Raw genomic sequence first — 21,222 nt, 5'->3', positions numbered from 1 at the left:
TTTAAGTTATCCTACTACTTTAATGCATGTTTTTTACAAAACCCTTTTCAATATTTTATTAATTAAATATAATTGTCAATACATACGTTATTGTTAGTTTCTCACGACTAATAATACATTATGGCTTTTAATGCTTGATTTACGCTACTCATGCCTTTGCCAGCATGCCAATAAACATCTTGCATTTAATTGCCTCAATTTATCATGCTATGCTTCCATTGATGTCCTAATTTCATGGAATCGCGACCATGTGTTAACGACATTCTTCCTTATTTTGGCATGATTCTTACTAGTACTGCCCTCTCCCTTGCTCTATCTCTTTGAGTTCATGCCCCTTTCTCTTCTCCCTTTTTCAGGCTGGCCATCAGGAAGAGTAAAGAGAAAGACTCTACAACGAGCACTGGCTGAGGAACCACAATCCCCACCACCTGCACATCTTTGCATGCACCGAGGACGGTGCAATCTTTAAGTGTGGGGAGTCGATACTGATCTCCACAGGTTAGTTAGTCCCTTCTTAACACCAATTTTTGTTTTTCATTGTTGCATTTGCATGTTTGATTGCATGTCTGTAATATTTTGTGCATATTTTACCACTTGGTTGAAGTAATATTTTCCTTTTCAAGAAAACTTTTTATAGTATTTCACTAATTTAAATTAAAAACTTTTTGAAAAACTTGTATGAAGAAATATTATTTTGGAACATGGTTTAGAGCTCGAACACACAAAACCAGTGAGATTTTGAGCCTATTTGATTGGTTGCATTCTATCAACCAATATTTTATTTTTGGTGTGTGTTTTTCTCTCTAAAATTGTGATCTTTGTCTTGCTTAATTCTATATTTCCATTATTTGATGTATGCATACACTTATATGATTGAGGCATTGTTTCACTGAGCTTACATACCCATATGGCCTTACCTTTTATTATCCTTTGCAAACCTATGTTGAGCCTATTTTACCCCTTATTCTTTACTTTAGCTCATCACTAACTCTAAGCAGAAAACAATAATGTCCTTAATTTGAATCCTTGATTAGCTTAGACTAGTGAGAATGCTCATGAATTAAGTGTGGGGAAAAGTGGGTTTGGATACGTTTGGTTTGGGAATTGAGTATGTTAGACTTTGTGTGAAAATATGAAAAATGTTAAGAATATATTTATGCATTCAAAATCTTAATCATATGCATTGAGAAGAAAAAAAAAAGTGAAAAAGAAACAAAAGCAAATAATAAAAGGGGACAAAATGCCCCAAAGTGTTGGTATCAATGCATATGTACTGAACTCAAATTTAGGATGCATGAATATGTGGAAAACACAGTTAATGGGAAGTTAGATCTTGTATTATGATTAAATGGATTGTCTAAAGTTAGGTGGAAAGTTTATGTTAATTAAGGATTCAGATTTTAGTCCACTTAGCCAAATACAATCCTACCATGACCCTAACCCCATTACAACCCTTAAAAGACCTCTTGATTTGTGTATTGGTGCATTAAATTTTTGTTGATTGTTAGATAAAGAGCAAGCTATAGAAAGCAAAATTAGTAGAGAATTGAGAGAATTAATCCTAGACACTTGAGAGTTAGAATGATATACACTACCAGTAAGGGTTCAGCGCTTAATTCTATGTTCCCTGCTTTCATGAGCTATCTTCTTCTTGCAAGTTATTTGTATTGTATTTTTTGATTTGAATTAGTGAAATCTAGTTCATATTTATTCTTGAAGGATTTATTTACTTTTTCACCAAGTAGGTAGAGTCATTTTAGCATGTAGTTGCATTCACATTCATAGGTTGCATTGCATGAGTCCTGCTTTTCCCTACTCATTTATTTTGTCTCCTTGAGCTTAGCATGAGGACATGCTAATGATTAAGTGTGGGGAGGTTGATAAACCACTATTTTATGGTTTATATTGTTTTTAATTGAGTGGTTTTATCAAGCTTTTCACCCACTTATTCATAGGATTTGCATGATTTTACAATTCCTTCTTAGTTTAGTTCTATGATTAAAAACATGCTTCTTTGGTCTTAATTTAGCTAATCTTAATCCTCTCTTATTACCATTCGATACCTTGATCTGTGTGTTAAGTGTTTCAGGCTTCATAGGGCAGGAATGACTTAGAGAATGAAGAGGAAGCGTGCAAAAATGGAAGGAACACAAGGAATTGAGGAGATGACCAGTAAGAAGTCACGTGGTCGCATGGCTCACGTGACTGCGCGAAATAGAAGGAATTACCGTGATGCGCTCGCGTGCTTGACGCGACCGCACGGATTGGAAGCTGCACGAACAACACGAAAGCGTGGACGACGCGCATGCGTGGTACGAAAAATGCTGAGTGACGCAATCGCGTGGACGACGCGGACGCGTGACGTGTGCGATCTGCAGAATTACAAAAGTCACTGGCAGAGATTCTGGGCCACATTTCAACCCAGTTTTTGGCCCAGAAACACAGATTAAAGTCAGGGAACATGCAGAGACTCAAGACATCAATTCGTATCAGATCATAATTCAATTTTAGGTTTTAGATGTAGTTTTTAGAGAGAGAGGTTCTCTCCTCTCTCTTATGGATTTCTATGTTCAATCTAACTTTCTATTTAATATAATTCGAGGAATTTCAAATTTATGATTGCTTTCCTTTATTTATATAGATAATTTAGATTTTCTATCTTTTGGCTTTGGTTGATTAATTGGTAACTCTTGAGTTATCAAACTCATTGCTGGCTGAAAATTGGAATTCTTCAAGAATTAATTCGAGTTCCAATAACTCTAGCCTTTCCCAAAGAAAGACTAGGACCTGAGGAATCAAAATTAATTCATCCACTTGACTTACCTTCATAGTTAGAAGTTGACTTAGTGTGAGAAAAATCCAATTCTCATCACAATTGATAAGGACAACTGGGATAGGACCTCCAGTTCTCATACCTTGCCAAAAGCTTTATTAGTTATTATTTTAATGACTTGTTATTTTACATTACTTGTTCAACCCTTTTCAAAACCCCAAAATATATCTTTGCATAACCAGTAATAAGAACATACCTCCCTGCAATTCCTTGAGAAGACGACCCGAGGTTTAAATACTTCGGTTATCAATTTTAAAGGGATTTGTTACTTGTGACAACCAAATGTTTGTACGAAGGGATTTTCTGTTGGTTTAGAATCTATACTTACAACGCGACTATATTTTTATAAAATTCTTTACTAGCAAAAATCCTAACGTCACCGAGTTCAAGAACCTCTATGACGCTAGGACTATCTCAAGGAGGCAATATGATATCAACACACAAGTGAAGGTGAATCACTTGTGCAATGATGTGGCCGCTATTAACCCCGGATACCAAACATTCATGCAAGGGATGGAGGAGTTGAGTGCTAGACAAGAGGAGATTCTAGCTAAACATAAAGAGGATGAAAGAAACTATATGAGAAGGCTAGAATTTTGGAAGCCCAATGACACCAAAGCACAAGAGGGATCCTCCAAAAAAGATGAAGATGACTCATCCCCTCCCAAGAAGAAAGACAAATGGAAGGGGCCAATGAATTGAAGCTGCTCAAGGTTGTTAAGTCCCATGGTTGACACTCTCTATTTTCTGAATCATGTTTGAGTTTTTATCTCTATGTTTTAATTTCTGTTGAGAATAAATAGTACTGCCAGGATAGTTTATGTTTCATGCTTAGTTGTTTGTGACTGCAGTCTTTTGTGAGTCCTTTGAATTACAAGAAATGCAATGTTAATTTCAAGTCTTTTTCATCATCAATAAAGAATAGTTTGTCCGCATAAGAGTTGTTGTGAGTTGTGCAAGAACAAGAGTAAAAGAGACTAAGACCAAGAGTGATCATTCACAAACTAAAGGACAAGGAACTAAGTGTAGAACCTTGAATGAAATAAAAAGAAAAGGAGTCATGAAAGGCAACTAGTCTTAGAAAGTATGACAAATAGAGGATAAGGGATGCTTGATAAACCACTGTTTTATGGTTTATCTTATGCTCAATTAAGTGGTTTTTATCAACTCTTTACTCACTTATTCATACAATTTGCATGTTTTACATTTTCCTTCCTAATTTTGTGCTATGATTGAAAACATGCTTCTTTGATCTTATATTTGCTTATTATTAATCCTCTCTTATTACCATTAGATGTCTTGATATGTGTGTTAAGTATTTTCAGATATTATAGGGCAGGAATGGCTTGGAGGATGGAAAGGAAGCATGCAAAAGTGGAAGGAATACAAGAAGTTGAAGAAGTTGTTAAGCTGTCCAACCTGACCTCTTCGCACTCAAACGGCTATAACTTTAGCTACAGAAGTCCAAATGACGTGGTTTCAGTTGCGTTGGAAAGCTAACATCCGAGGCTTCGATTTGATATATAATTTATCATAGCTGCCTCGAAGTTAGGCAACGCAAACGCGTGAATGACGCGCCCGCATCGCATCTGCGAACTACAATCCGCGCGGACGCGTGGATGACGCCTCCGCGTCACTTGGCTGCGACCTGTACGGACCAGAAAGCGCTGGAAGTGACTTCTGGGCTATTTCTGACCCAGTTTTTGGCCCAGAGAGTACAGATTAGAGGCTATAAGGTGGGGGAATGCATCCATTCATGGGGAGGCTTTGATAATTCACTTTTTAGGATTAGATGTAGTTTTTAGAGAGAGAGGTTCTCTCCTCTCTCTTAGAATTTAGGATTAGGATTTCTATTAGGATTAGGATTGTTTCTTCATACCAAGTTCAATAAATTATGTTTCTCTTTTACTTTTATTTACTCTGATATTTTTATTTGTGTTTGATTGATGTTGCCCAATTGGCTGATGATATTGTCCATGTTAGAATTGACATTTTTATTTAATATAATTTGAGGTATTTCAGATTTATATGTTATAGATGCTTTGCCTCTATCCAAATTATTTTCATTCAAGTAGATTTTATTCCCTTTTGGCTTTGGTTGATTAATTGGTAACTCTTGAGTTATCAAACTCATTGTTGACTGAAAATTGGAATTCTTCAAGAATTAATTCGAGATCCAATAACTCTAACTTTTCCCAAGGAAAGACTGGAACTTGAGGATTCGAATTTAATTCATTCACTTAACTTACCTTCATAGTTAGAGGTTAACAAAGTGGGAGAAAAATCCAATTCTCATCACAATTGATAAGGATAACTAGGATAGGACTTCCAGTTCTCATATCTTGCCAAGAGTTTATTTTATAGTTATTTATTTATTTTATTTGTCATTTGAATTACTTGTCATACTTCTTCCTTATTTCCAAAACCCCCAATTTTACCTTTTTCATAGCCAATAATAAGAACATACATCCCTGCAATTCCTTGAGAAGATGACCCGAGGTTTAAATACTTCGGTTATTAATTTATTTAGGGGTTTGTTACTTGTGACAACCAAAACATTTGTACGAAGGGATTCTTGTTGGTTTAGAATCTATACTTACAACGCAATTTTATAAAATTCTTTACTAGCAAAAATCCTAACGTCAAAATGGCGCCGTTGCTGGGGAATTGCAAACGTGTGCTTATTATTGGTTATTGTAAATATTTTTCAAAAAAAAATTAGATTTTTATTTTAAAATTTTTATCTAAAATTTTTTTTCAAAAATCATATCTTTTTCAAAATCTTATCCTATCTTTTTAAAAAAATCATATCTTTTTCAAAAAAAAATTTCCTTTTTTGTTAGTTTTTTTTTATTATCTCTCACTACTATGAACTCTCACCCCTTTGGCTATGAGTCTGGTTATAATTATGTTGCAGGAAGAGGAGATTATAATGACAACATGCACCATGGTTGGAACAATCAAAGATGGGAGGAGCCACAAGGATTTGATCAACCCTTATGGCAACAACCACCTCCAATGGACTATCAACAACCATTCTGTGATGCATATCAAGGCAATGGCTATGGTGAGCACTCTTTTGACTACCAACAAGACCCACCATATGCCTATGAACCCCTTCCTCCTCAATATAATTTTGAACCACCATACTCACAAGCTCCTTTCCACCAAACACCTCCGTATGACCCTAATCCATATCCACCATACCAACCACCTTATGAGCCAAATGAACCATACATAGAACCACCACCGCAATATACACCATCTCCTTATTATTATCAAAATGAACCCTCCTATCCACCCCAAACCTCCATGGAGAAAGTATTTGCCGATTTAAACTCTACTATACAAGCTCTGGTCACCCAAATTGGACCACCGAATACCTTCAACAATCAACCCTCAAGCTCTAGTGCACTTCCTTTTCAACCATATAATGATCCACCCATTCCATCACCACCCATCCCATCACCACCATCCATGGAAGAGCACCCACATCCATCAATCCAAGAGCAAGATGATCCCAGTTATACTATTAAAATGGAACAAGAGTCAAGGGATCATCTCAAGGAAACAGTAGATCAATTTCATGCAACCCTTCATCAACTGGAGCAAGCAATAAATCAATTATCTTCCAGACGTTCATCCATCCAACAGACTCCCATGGCCCCATGTGGAGAATCCAATGAAGAACGTAGCATGAGGGAGACACTAGAGACTCAAGTGGACAATAAGAAGCATGACTTTGTACTGGAATAAGTGGAGGAAGCCATAATAGTTGCAGAGGAAGAAGTGGTTGCAGACTTAGGAGATGCGAAACTTCCATGGAAAAGTCAAGTTATAGAGCCTCCTTCCAAGGCGATTGAAATTGATGCTGAAGAGGGTGTACAACCTCCAAGGCATATCATGGTTGAAGACTTGGAAGAGGTTGATCAAGAGATGGAGATTCAAGAAGAAAAAGCACAACCTCCCATACCCTTGGTGAGCAATGAAGAAGAGATTGAATTGGAAGAGAGCTACCAAGAGGAAAATGTTGAAATTGAAGAAGCTTACAAAGAAGTGGAAGTTGTCAAAGAAGAACACAAAGGAGTGGAGCTTACAAGTTCATTAGAAACCCCTCCCCCTAAGTTGCCATCATTCTTCACAACATTCAAGTGGGTAAAATTCATATCCCTTAGCTTTCTAATTCCACTTGAATACGGGCTACTGGAGACGGATGGTCAACTTAGAGCTCTTTGTGGCATTAAGAGTAAGAAGAAGATGGTCAGTGGTAAGATCTGTCCTGCAAGGTTCATTATGGTTGGAAGCTTTAAGTTTAAACGCAAAGGTTAGTGTAAAGCTCAACTGAATGGGTCTAGGAAGCTGTTTGGTCGCTGCAGTGAGAATTCATATCACCTTTCACCCGGCTGGAAAAATGCAGATCAAGATAAAAACGGGTGTAAAAGTAAGGTTTGGGATCCTGGAATCTGTTCTGACATTTGTCACCCCGGGAGCCTAAGAATCTGTTTGAAGCTTCTTAAGGGCTTTACATGCTTAGTTTGGGACCCCAAAGGCTACTGGAAGTACAAACATTGGTGGGGATTCCTGGATCAGTACAAGCATAAACCACCATAACAGGGAGCTCACCAAAGGTCCAACTTAAGGACTTTAACTAAAAGTGCTAGGTGGGAGACAACCCACCATGGTATGATCATTCTTTTTCAATTTTATTTCATGTTGTTTATTTTTTCTATTTTATTTTATTTTCATTGAACCTGTAAGTTTTCATAGCATCTACATTAACACTGCATATTGCATACTGCATAATTGCATAATAAAAAAAGGAAAACACGCACGCGACGCGGCAGCGTCGCTGACGCGTTCGCGTTACTAGTGCATTGGGAAGAAAAGAATTGAACAGAGAGTCACGCGAGAGCATGGCTGGAGGCGCGCCATTAGCATAATTTGACCCCACGCGACCGCGTCGCTTACGCGACCGCGTCATGTGGAACTTTGGCCTCCCACGCGGCCACGTGCCATGAAAATCGACGTCACAAAGGTGCATGGCCGAAAGTTGTGCTGGAATTGGGCTGGACTCGTGCTAGAAGCCCAAGCCCTCCCACGCGACCGCGTGCCCCACGCGGCCGCATCGTCTTTCAAAAATGGCCATCCACGCGATCGCGTCACCCATGCAACCGCGTCACCCAGTTTTTTGGCAAAATGCAATTTAAACAGAGAGTTGTGCGAATGCGAGGCTGAATTCGCGCCACTAGCACAAATCAAGTGACGCGATCGCGTGACCCACGCGTCCGCGTCGCCTGACCTTATTGCGCACCACGCGACCGCGTCGCCAGCGTCGCACACCTTAACCTAATATGCCAACTTATTTTATCTTTTCTTCCCCAATCCTAATTTTTCCTCCCTCCTTTCTTACTTACTTCTTCTTCCCTTCTTTCCTTTATCATTCTTCTTATCTTTCATTTTCTTTTACTTAATTGCGTACTTTCATTCATTGCATTATTTTTATTGGTGTTGGAATTTTATTTGGATCTTTGTTTTTTCTATATTTTTGTGGATTATTTGACAATTATATATTACTTTTTAAAGGTTTGCTTGCATGTTCAATTTAATACTTTCAAATAGCTTATTTACCATGCATGCTATGTGTTTGTGAAAACGCCCGTATGGCATTGTGCACTATTTTTAAGATTTCTTTTAATCTAATACTATAAATGCTTGCTTTTCACAAAACCCTTTTTATATTTTATTAATTAAATATAATTGTTATTACAAACATGTTGTTAGTTTGAAAGACTTGGTAATCTAACTTGGACATTGAATGCTTGATCTATGCTACTCATGCCTTTGCCAGCATGCCAATAAACACCTTGCATTCACTTGTTATCATATGCACTAGCTATTTTCCATTGATGACTTTTCACATGTACTCATGAGCGTGTGTTAACGTCATTCTTCTTTATTGTGCATTCATTACCACCTTTCCCGCTCTCTTCCTTGCTCTAACCCTTAGCTCTAAAAGTTACTTTCTTTTTCCCTTTTCATGATGGCCACCAAGAAGGGTAAAGAGAAAGCTACTCCCAAATCATCGGCAAAGAAAGGAACAAAAAGAGCCCCAGTTGAAGCAACCCGTCCATTTGTATATTTTAACATGCACCGAGGACGGTGTAATCTTTAAGTGTGGGGAGGTCGATACCGATCTCCATGTGTTAGCTATTTTCTTCATTTCAACACCATTGTTTTATTTTCTTTGATTGTTCATTATTGCATTTGCATGTTTTTTGATTTTATGCATTTAGCTACTGCTTGGTTAAAATAATAAGTTTCTTTTTAAGATCCTATTTTTGAAAATTTTCACTAATTTAAATTGAAAATTTTTGTGTTAAATTTGTTTGAAGTTGTATTTGGAACATGGTTTTTGAGCCAAAGAACACACAACCTGTGAGATTTTGAGCTTATTTACATGGTTACATTATTTAACCATAAATTTTTATTCTTGTGTGTTTTCTTCTCTATAATTGTAATCTTTACTTTGTTCCATTCTATATGTCCAATATTTAATATATTTACATGCTTGCATATGATTGAGGCCATTGTTTGATTCTAGCTCACTTATCCCAAAATTAGCCTACCTTTTACATCACCCTTGTTAGCCCCCTTGAGCCTTTAATTCCCTCTTATTCTATAAACCACAACACTAGCCTTAAGCAGAAAAACAAATTTAAAATCTCAAGTTGAATTTTTGTTAGCTTAAGATAAAAAATTGTGTAATTATTTAAGTGTGGGAAACCTATTGGGAACATGGATGATAAAAACAAAGGGTGGGAAGTTGAAAAGAATGAAATAATTCAAAATAAAATTTTTGGGAAGCATGCTCATGTGAAATCAAAATAATTGAATTACCATGTGCAATATATATATATATATATATATATATATATATATATATATATATATATATATATATATTAATTTAGTATTTGAATAAAAGGGATACAAAAGAATTCCCCAAATGCAAAATAAAGCAATGCACATAGGACAAAATTAAAACTAATGCATGAGCATGTAACATCAAAAGTGGGAAAAATATGGGAGAATAGGTAAAGAAGCTTTGCTTTACAAAGTATGTATGTTAGGTGAGATCTTAGACTAATCAAGGATTCACTTAATTAGCTCACTTAGCCTTATATATATATATATATATATATATATCCCTACCCTTACCTCAGCCTCATTACAACCTTGAAAAGACCTCATGATGTTTGCATTAGTATACTAAATATTTGTTGATTGGTTAGATGAAGAATAAAGTTTTAGAAAGTATGATTAGAGAAGAATAGAGTGATTGACCCTAGACACTTGAGAGATTAGAGTGATATACACTACCAGTGAGGGTTCAATGCTTGATTCTATGTTCCCTGCTTTCATTAGCTATCTTCTTACAAGTTTACTTGCTTTTTATTGTATGATTTGAATTAGTGGAATTTGGTTCATATTTGTCTTGGAGAGCTTATTTACTTTTAACCAAGTAGGTAGAAACATTTTGCATTTAGTTGCATTCATAGGTTACATCTCATACATTCTATCATTCCTCTTCATCTCTTTATAGTTTCTCTTGAGCTTAGCATGAGGACATGCTATTGTTTAAAGTGTGGGGAGGTTGATAAACCACTATTTTATGGTTTATCTTATGCTCAATTGAGTGGTTTTTATCAACTCTTTACTCACTTATTCATACAATTCGCATGTTTTACATTTTCCTTCCTGATTTTGTGCTATGATTGAAAACATGCTTCTTTGATCTTATTTTTGCTTATTATTAATCCTCTCTTATTACCATTAGATGTCTTGATATGTGTGTTAAGTGTTTTCAGATATTATAGGACAGGAATGACTTGGAGGATGGAAAGGAAGCATGCAAAAGTGGAAGGAATACAAGAAGTTGAAGAAGTTGTTAAGCTGTCCAACCTGACCTCTTCACACTCAAACGGCTATAACTTTAGCTACAGAGGTCCAAACGATGCGGTTTTAGTTGCGTTGGAAAGCTAACATCCGGGGCTTCGATTTGATATATAATTTGTCATAGCTGCCCCGAAGTTAGGCGACGCGAACGCGTGAATGACGCGCCCGCGTCGCATCTGCAAACTGCAATCCGCGCAGACGCGTGGATGACGCCTCCGCGTCACTTGGCCGCGACCTGTACGGACCAGAAAGCGCTGGAAGTGACTTCTAGACTGTTTCTGACCCAATTTTCGGCCCAGAAAATACAGATTGGAGGCTATAAAGTGGGAGAATGCATCCATTCATGGGGAGGCTTTGATAATTCACTTTTTAAGATTAGATGTAGTTTTTAGAGAGAGAGGTTCTCTCCTCTCTCTTAGGATTTAGGATTAGGATTTCTATTAGGATTAGGATTGTTTCTTCATACGAGGTTCAATAAACTATGTTTCTCTTTTACTTTTATTTACTCTGATATTTTTATTTGTGTTTGATTGATGTTGCCGAATTGGCTGATGATATTGTCCATGTCAGAATTGACATTTTTATTTAATATAATTTGAGGTATTTCAGATTTATATGTTATGGATGCTTTGGCTCTATCCAAATTATTTTCATTCAAGTAGATTTTATTCCCTTTTGGCTTTGGTTGATTAATTGGTAACTCTTGAGTTATCAAACTCATTGTTGACTGAAAATTCGAATTCTTCAAGAATTAATTCGAGATCCAATAACTTTAACTTTTCCCAAGGAAAGACTGGAACTTGAGGATTCGAATTTAATTCATTCACTTAACTTACCTTCATAGTTAGAGGTTAACAAAGTGGGAGAAAAATCCAATTCTCATCACAATTGATAAGGATAACTAGGATAGGACTTCCAGTTCTCATATCTTGCCAAGAGTTTATTTTATAGTTATTTATTTATTTTAATTGTCATTTGAATTACTTGTCATACTTCTTCCTTATTTCCAAAACCCCCAATTTTACCTTTTTCATAGCCAATAATAAGAACATACCTCCCTGCAATACCTTGAGAAGACGACCCGAGGTTTAAATACTTCGGTTATTAATTTATTTAGGGGTTTGTTACTTGTGACAACCAAAATGTTTGTATGAAGGGATTCTTGTTGGTTTAGAATCTATACTTACAACGCAATTTTATAAAATTCTTTACTAGCAAAAATCCTAACGTCAGTGCTCCTTGAATATCTATAGAACCAAGACGTAGTAAGCAATATAGACCCAAGACTCTGAGCATCAACTACTAGGGCGAAGAGAAATATTAAACAGCTCATAAGAGTTGAAAATCCTAGTAGATGCTTGTGGTGAAGATGTGTCAAGAGAAGAGGCTTGGGCAAGTAAATTCTTAGGGGTGTTTCAACACCTAGTACCCTAAAGCCAACTGATTTGGGAGTGCTAATTGAAAGCCGAACAAAAGGGTTGTCTTGAGACAAAACACTTAGAGTCGTGGTCAATAAACAGAAGAGAAAGAACAACCAAAGAAGAAAATGAAATGACTTTTATTACTTCAAGGTGACAATCAATAAAAAGGACCCCTGAAACTTATGTTTGCAAGAACTCTCAAGGATTTAGAAGCTTTTTATGGCATTTAAACCAAAATATGCATACATGTGTTAAACACTTAGTCCTATCCCTCGTAATGTGTTGTGTCCACTCGAGGTCAAGTCTATATTCTTATAGAAACCACTCACATCGATTTGCTTGGGACAAGCAAAGCTTAAGTTTGGTGTTGTGATGACTTGCATCATCTACCCTTTTTTCTTGTATAAAAAGGACCACAAAAGAGCATAATCTCATTTGATCATGCAATTCATGCAATATTTGATGGATAGTCTAGTACATTGCTTTGAAATGAGGTTGTGCGGAATTTCAGGTGAAAAAGACAGCAAAAATGGAAAGAAAACAACAAAATAAGCTAGGCGTGTAAAATGGGCATGCCACTTGGAGCAAACGCCACAGAAAGTACACTAGCGTGGCACGCCAGGAGCTGGGCGTGGCACGCCAGTGCTGAAGTCTAGAAAGATTCTCAAGCATTTACATGGGCGTGGCACACCAAAACAATTTTCCAGAGAGCAACATTGAAGGCCATCAAAGGGGCGTGGCATGCCAGGTTGAGCGTGGCACGCCTAGCCCATCACTTACTATAAGGCGTGCCACTTGGTATCGAAGGCGTGGCACGCTAGCTTCAAAATTCACTTGGGCATGCCACTTGAGATCGAAGGCATGGCACGCCAAGCTTGAGAAACCAACAAATGAGTGGGTGTGCCACTTGAGCAACATGGCGTGGCACGCTAGTACAAGATTCCAGAGGAGAAGTTGAAGGCTAAAAATGCCTGGGCATGCCACTTGAGATCGAAAGCGTGGTGATAAATCCCATTTGTAGGGTTTATCTTGTATTTATTTTTGGGAATTTTATCACATTTTACCCACATTTATTCAATGAAATAGTATTGTTTTGTATATTCTCCTTTAATTGTGCTTAAGAGTGAAAACATGCTTTTTAGATCTTAAAATAGCTAAATTTAATTTACCTTTGAGTCCATTAGATGCCTTGATATTTTTGTTAAGTGATTTCAGATTTAGGAGACAAAGATTGGATAAAGGGAATAAAGGAAAAGCATGTAAAAATGGAGAACTCATGAAGAAATGAAGGAATCGCAAAAGCTGTCAAGCCGACCTCTTCGCACTTAATCGGCCATAACTTGAGCTATAGAGGTCCAAATGATGCGGTTTTAGTTGGGTTAGAAAGCTAACATCCGGGGCTTCGAAATAATATAAGATTTGCTATAGTTTCTATATGTATGGTGACGCGCACGCGCATTGTACGCGCACACGTCATTGCTGCCATATGATCCACTTAAAGCAATACGTGGCCAGCGAATTCTAAAGCCTTGTGGACCCAATCTAACTCATTTCTGATGCTATTTAAGCCATGGATTGAAGGAGAATCGAGACTTTTACATACTTGTCATCATTAGTCATAGTTTAGTTTTAGAAGTAGTTAGAGTTAGTTTCTAGAGAGAGAAGCTCTCTCTTCTCTCTAGGATTAGGATTAAGATTAGGTTTAGTTCTTAGATCTAGATTTTAATTCATGTTCTCTTCTACTTCTACTTCTCAATTCCTTGTAGTTACATTCATTCTTTTTCCATTCTTTTGTTGTAATCTCTTTTATGTTGTTCTTGTGTTTTGTTGTAGATCTACTTTTGTTTCTTCTACTCTCTTTCAATTCAATCAAGGTAATTCATAATAAATCTGTTTCTTTTAATTGTTGTTGTTAATTCCATTCAATAATTGTTGTTAGATTTCATTCTTGTTGTCAATTTACTATGCTTTTCTTTTGTTCCTTCCAAGTGTTTGATGAAATGCTTGGTTGGATTTTAGTGTAGGTTTTGTTCTTCTTGGCCTAGGTAGAGTAATTAGTGACTCTTGAGTTATCTAATTCCTTTGTTGATTGATAATTAGAAGTTGCTAATTGATTTGAATGCCTCTAAAGCTAGTCTTTCCTTTAGGAGTTGATTAGGACTTGAGGAATCAAATTGATTCATCCACTTGACTTTCCTCCATGGTTAGAGGTTATCTAAGTGGGAGTAATGGACAATTTGTTATCACAATTTAGGAGGATAACTAGGATAGGACTTCTAGTACTCATATCTTGTCATTTATATTTCTTGTCTAAAATCTCAAAAACCCCAAAATAACTCATAACCAATAACAAGACACTTTATTGTAATTCCTAGGGAGAACGACCCGAGGTTCAATACTTCGGTTTATAAATTTAGGGTTTGTACTAGTGACAAACAACTTTTTGTATGAAAAGATTATTGATTGGTTTAGAAACTATACTTGCAACGAGAATTCATTTGTAAAATTCTATACCATCAAAAATCCAATCATCAAAATGGCGCCGTTGTCGGGGAATTACAATGGTGTTGTGTTATTGGTTATTGTATATATGTAAATATTGTGAATATGTTTGCTTTTTGCTTCTTTGTTAGTTTTTAGTTTGTTCTCTTTATTTGTTACTATTTTTTGTTTTTGCCCTCTCTTGCTATCATGAATTCTCACTTTGGCTATGAGTGTAGTTACAACTATGTTGTAGGTGATGAGAACTATAATGATAATGTGTATCAAGGATGGGATAACCAAAGGTGGGAGGAGCCATATGCATATGATCAATCCTCTTGGCAACAACCTCCACTAATGCACTATGAAGAAGAGCCATTCCATGATGCATATCAATCTAATGGCTATGGTGAATCTCCTTGTGACTTTCAAGAACCACCACCATATGCCTATGATCCATATCCTCAACATAACTCTCAACCATACTCACAAGCCCCTTCTTACCAACCACTTTCATATGACCCTAATCCATATCCATCCTACCAACAACCATATGAGCCATATGAACCACATATAGAGCCACCACCATTCCAACATAAATATTTTCAAGAGCCACCTCCCCACACTTATTACCAAGATGAACCACCCCCAACATATGAAAATTTTCAACCACAAGATGAATTCTACCTTCCACCACAACTTCACATGGAAGAATATTCATGTCCATTGATCCAAGAGCCATATGATCCCTATCATGATATCCAAGTGGAACAAGAGTCAAGGGATCGTCTCAAGGAAGCATTGGATCAATTTCAAGCAACCATGGAGTGTGTTGTGCAACAAGTGGAAAGAGTGGAAAACATTGAACCACCACAACTCCACCAAGAAGAACCATCTTCCTACTATGAACCCTTCCCCCAAAATGATGAACCCTTCTACCCACCCCAATCTCTAATGGATGAAACCCTTGGTGTTCTTGTTCAAGGGCAAGAAGAGATGAAAAGGGATGTGCAAAATTTCATGGCCGCCTTGGATGCGGTAACAAATCAATTAGCCTCCCAATTCTTAAACACTCAAGGAACTCCCACGGATACATGTGGAGAATCGAATAAAGAACATAGCATGAAGGAGAGATTGGAAACTCCGGTGGGAAATGAGGGAAGTTGCTTTGTATTGAAACAATTGGAGGAAGCTTTAATTGTTGAAGACAAGGAAGAAGCGGTAGAAGAATTAGGAGATGCAGAGCCTCCATGGGAACATAGAGTTGAAGAAAACCCCTCAAAGATGATTGAAATTGATGCTAGGGAGGAAAGTGCACACCTTCCAAGGCATATTCCATATGAAGACTTGGATGGGATAGAGCAAAAATTGAATTCCCATGGCAATGAAGAGCAAGCATCACGTCCTAGTGGTGGAGAATCCTTTGAACTTGAAGAACCTTCTCCCGGTGCATTTGAAAATGTTGTGGAGGTAAACTTCTTTCACCCTCCCAATTATAGTTTGATTAAGGGAAAAGGCTTAGATAATATTAATGAACAAATGATTGAATTAGAGAAATCTTGTGAAGAGGTGGAAGTCCTTAGAAATAGAACGATGGGAGTGGAATACGCTTTGTCAAGATCATTGAAAGCATCTTTGCCTAGGTTATCATCTACTCCTTCACTTGAGTGGGTAAAATTCATTTCTATTAGCTTTATTGTCCCACTTGAGTATGGCTTGCTTGAAATGGATGGTCAACTTAGGATGCTTTGTGGGATGAAGCGTAAGCGAAAGACGTTTCGTGGTTGGCGTTGCAAATCAAGGTTCATTTTGGTTGATACTTCAAGAGTTGAATACAAAGGTGGGAATAGTGCTCAAATAGATGGGTCTAGGAGGATTGTTGGGCACTTCATAGAGGATTCTTCTTGTTCACCACCCGGATGGACTAATAATGGTGATCAACCTCAAGACGGGTCTGAAAACAAAGTGTGGGATCCCGGATTACAAGAAGAGGATCAACTTTGGGAGCCCCAAGCTTGTGAAGAACTCCATCAACACTTGGCTCAATCCATAAAAAATCTTGGGGCACAATGGAGAACCAAGCATTGGTGGGAGTTCCAAGATGAGTACAAGCACAAGCCACCTTAATGAGGAGCTCCCTATAAATCCAACTTAAGGACAATAAACAAAAGTGCTAGGTGGGAGACACCCCACCATGGTAAAATCCTTTCATTTTCTCTTTTGTACATATTGGTAGAACTAGTTTAATTTCATGTTTAGATTAGTTAGTTGAGTTTAATTAGTATTTTATCATGTTAAATAAGGTTTTAGGGTGTTTTGGTAGCTGCTTGGAGGTTTAGAATGCTTGGATTGGTGCAAAACATAGAGAAAAATTTTGAAAAAAAAAATAGAGTACCATCCATGCGTACGCGCACTTCACGCGTACGCATGCATCAAGCATTTTCGACCATCCACGCGCACGCCATTCGTGCGTACGCGTGGATTGAGAAGTTTCACATTCCATACATTTTCCAGAGAGTTATGCCTACACCACGCCAACAGTGTGCCTTTGGCACAACCCCACTCACGCGCAGGCGCACATAACGCGTACGCGCCACTCTCAAAATAAACCATCCGCGCGCGAGGCATGCTTGCGTACGCGCGGATTTCCTTCCTTCACCACATTTCTTTTCTTCTCCTCTTTCTATTTCTTTCCTTCTCCTTTCTTCTTCCCTCCTCCTACCCCTCATCCAACACTTTCAAACACCATCGATAACCATTTATTTTAGTTAGTTAATTAGTTAGTTAGTTAGTTAGTTAATTAGTTAGTTAGTTAGTTGATTAGTTATTTTTAGTTTAGTTTTCATTTTATTTTCTCTCTTTTCATCATAAGTGTTGGATTATTGACTTTGTTTACTATACATTGCTACCCCTTTATTGCCTAAATGCTATTTAGCATGAATGTTTTGAGAATAATCTTTGTTGGATTCTATTGTTGAGGTTATATTTTGCTACTTGGTTTTGAGTTTTTCATGCTTACCTTTTGAAAAATACCAAGTGATGAGAATTACCTTCGAGCTTGTGTCGCTTTTGAATTGCATGTTGTAGCTAGCTATCATGTGATTTGAACTCTCTCTCTTTGAGTGGGCAATTTCTTGATGGATGTTGAGCATTTACCTTAATGTATTGTATTTCATAATCATATGCATCCATATACTTTAGCTTGAATGCTTTCATGCTTCTTTAATGCTTGTTTTACCTTACAAGTTCACTTAAAGCATCTCAAGCATACTAGAATGAGTAAAGTGCATGTTTCTTTTGTGACATAGCTTTTATACTAATGTGTGTTCTAAACCGCGTAATTTAGAATTCACACACTTATTTGTCATTAATGTCACACTCACCTCATTCTAGTGATTTACCTTATTCCAACAATGTATGCTTCCTTGCTTTTGTTCTCTCATCTTATGGTGTTATATTTTGTTTTTCATGACTAATGCACTACAAGCAATAACGGAAGCAAGACTAAGAACACGCAGCAATCCGGAGAGTCGCCGTACCCCCTTTCTCATCTTTAAATGCACCGAGGACGATGCAAACTTTTAAGTGTGGGGAGGTCGTCCGACCGATCGGCGATTTTGGGTGACGAATTTCTAATTCTAACACTTTTGCATTTCATATTTTTTTAGGTCTCTTAGGATTTTTGTTTCATTTTCTTATTTTTGCATACATATACACAATAAGCTTAGTCAAAATAATGAAATTTTTCAAGATTTCTATCTATAGGGCACCTCAATTGATTGAGTAAAAACTTTTCATTAAACTTGCTTGAGTCACATATATATATTGTGGAACATGAATTTTTGAGCTAAGAACACAAGCAAGAGAGTCTTGAGCCTATTGATGTGGTTACAATTTATAACCACCTATTTTTTCTTCTTGTGTGCATTATTCTCTTTCTATGATTGTAATCTTTGAATTGTTTGATTCTTTATGTCCATTATTTTGTGTATACATGCATTTATATGATTGAGGCCATCATTTCATTAGCTCACTTATCCAAATAGCCAACCTTTTATATTCCTTTGTTAGCCAATTTGAGCCTACGCTTAACCCACTTGTTCTTATTTTAGCACATTACAATCCTTAAAGCGGAAAAAAAATGTCCTTAATTTAGATCTTTGATTAGCTTAGGCTAGTTTGTGTGAGTATCATTCAAGTGTGGGAATCTTGGGACACTGGGTGAATAAAAGGGGTGTATTTTGTATTTTGTTGAAAATATTAAAAATTGGGTACATACTCATGTATTGATCAAATGTAAAACCTTATGCATTGATGCTCTTGTATATAGAAAGAAAAAAAGAAAAGAAAAAGAAAAACAATATGAAAAAAATAGAAAAAAAAAAGAAAAAGAAAAGTAATAAAAAGGGGACAAAATGCCCCAAAGTGAAGCTCAATAAAATCAACGCATAAGTGTTGTGAAATGAAAAGGGATGCATGAGTATGTGAAAAAGTGAGAAAAATGGGTAGTTAGAGTAGAACTTAATTGTATAGGTTATTATATAGGTTAAGTGGAAAGTTTAAGCTTATCAAAGATTCAAATTTCAAGCTCACTTAACCATATATGCATCCTACCTTGACCTTAACCCCATTACAACCTAAAGAAAAGACCTCATGATAGATGTATGCATACATGAAATATATGTTGATTGTTAGAAGAAGAACAAATCTTGGAAAGCATGATTTGGGAGAATTGAGAGAATCAACCCTAAACACTTGAGTGAATAGAGCGCAAACACATCCGGTGAGGGTTTGATGCTCAATTACATGTTTCCACTTATAATTATCTCTTCTCATGCAAGTTTGTAAAAATATTTAATAACTCAATTCAATTATGGATTAGACTTGCTAGTCCTAAGCCCTCGTGCATATATGCTTCTTGGAAATTGATTTATTTTGACCAAGCAATTGCATTCATATAGATAGATGCATATAGTTTAGGTTGCATTTAGATTAGTTTACATTGAATAAATGTTGATATCCTTTGTTCTTTCTTGGTTTAAGCATGAGGACATGCTTGGTTTAAGTGTGGGGAGGTTGATAAATCCCATTTGTAGGGTTTATTTTGTATTGATTTTTGGGGATTCTATCACATTTTACCCACATTTAATCAATGAAATAGTATAGTTTTGTATATTCTCCTTTAATTGTGCTTAAGAGTGAAAACATGCTTTTTAGGTCTTAAAATAGCTAAATTTAATTTACCTTTGAGTCCATTAGATGCCTTGATATGTTCGTTAAGTGATTTCAGATTTAGGAGGAAAAGATTGGATAAAGGGAATAAAGGAAAAGCATGTAAAAATGGAGAACTCATGAAGAAATGAAGGAATCGCAAAAGCTGTCAAGCCGACCTCTTCGCACTTAATTGGCCATAACTTGAGCTACAAAGATCCAAATGATGCGGTTCTAGTTGGGTTGGAAAGCTAACATCCGGGGCTTCGAAATGATATAAGATTTGTCATAGTTGCTACACGTATGGTGATGCGCACGTGCACTGTATGCGCACGTGTCGTTGCTGCCATATGATCCACTTAAAGCAATACGTGGCCAGCGAATTCTAAAGCCTTGTGGACCCAATCCAACTCATTTCTGATGCTATTTAAGCCAAGGATTGAAGGGGAATTGAGACTTTTACATACTTGTCATCATTAGTCATAGTTTAGTTTTAGAAGTAGTTAAAGTTAGTTTCTAGAGAGAAGCTCTCTCTTCTCTCTAGGATTAGGATTAAGATTAGGTTTAGTTCTTAGATCTAGATTTTAATTCATGTTCTCTTCTACTTCTACTTCTCAATTCCTTGTAGTTACATTCATTCTTTTACATTCTTTTGTTGTAATCTCTTTTATATTGTTCTTGTGTTTTGTTGTAGATCTACTTTTGTTTCTTCTACTCTCTTTCAATTCAATCAAGGTAATTCATAATAAATGTGTTTCTTTTAATTGTTGTAGTTAATTCCTTTCAATAATTGTTGTTAGATTTCATTCTTGTTGTCAATTTACTATGCTTTTCTTTTGTGCCTTCCAAGTGTTTGATGAAATGCTTGGTTGGATTTTAGTGTAGGTTTTGTTCCTCTTGGCCTAGGTAGAGTAATTAGTGACTCTTGAGTTATCTAATTCCTTTGTTGATTGATAATTAGGAGTTGCTAATTGATTTGAATGCCTCTAAAGCTAGTTTTTCCTTTAGGAGTTGATTAGGACTTGAGGAATCAAATTGATTCATCCACTTGACTTTCCTCCATGGTTAGAGGTTAACTAAGTGGGAGTAATGGACAATTTGTTATCACAATTGAGGAGGATAACTAGGATAGGACTTCTAGTACTCATATCTTGCCAAGAGCTTTGTTAGTTGTTAGTTTATTTCCTTTGCCATTTATATTTCTTGCCTAAAATCTCAAAAACCCCAAAATAACTCATAACCAATAACAAGACACTTTATTGTAATTCCTAGGGAGAACAACCCGAGGTTCAATACTTCGGTTTATAAATTTAGGGGTTT

This window comes from Arachis hypogaea, chromosome 6 (genome assembly GCF_003086295.3).
Source record: "Arachis hypogaea cultivar Tifrunner chromosome 6, arahy.Tifrunner.gnm2.J5K5, whole genome shotgun sequence".
NCBI classification, from domain to species: Eukaryota; Viridiplantae; Streptophyta; class Magnoliopsida; order Fabales; family Fabaceae; genus Arachis; species Arachis hypogaea.
Note: the sequence above shows the minus strand (reverse complement) of the source record.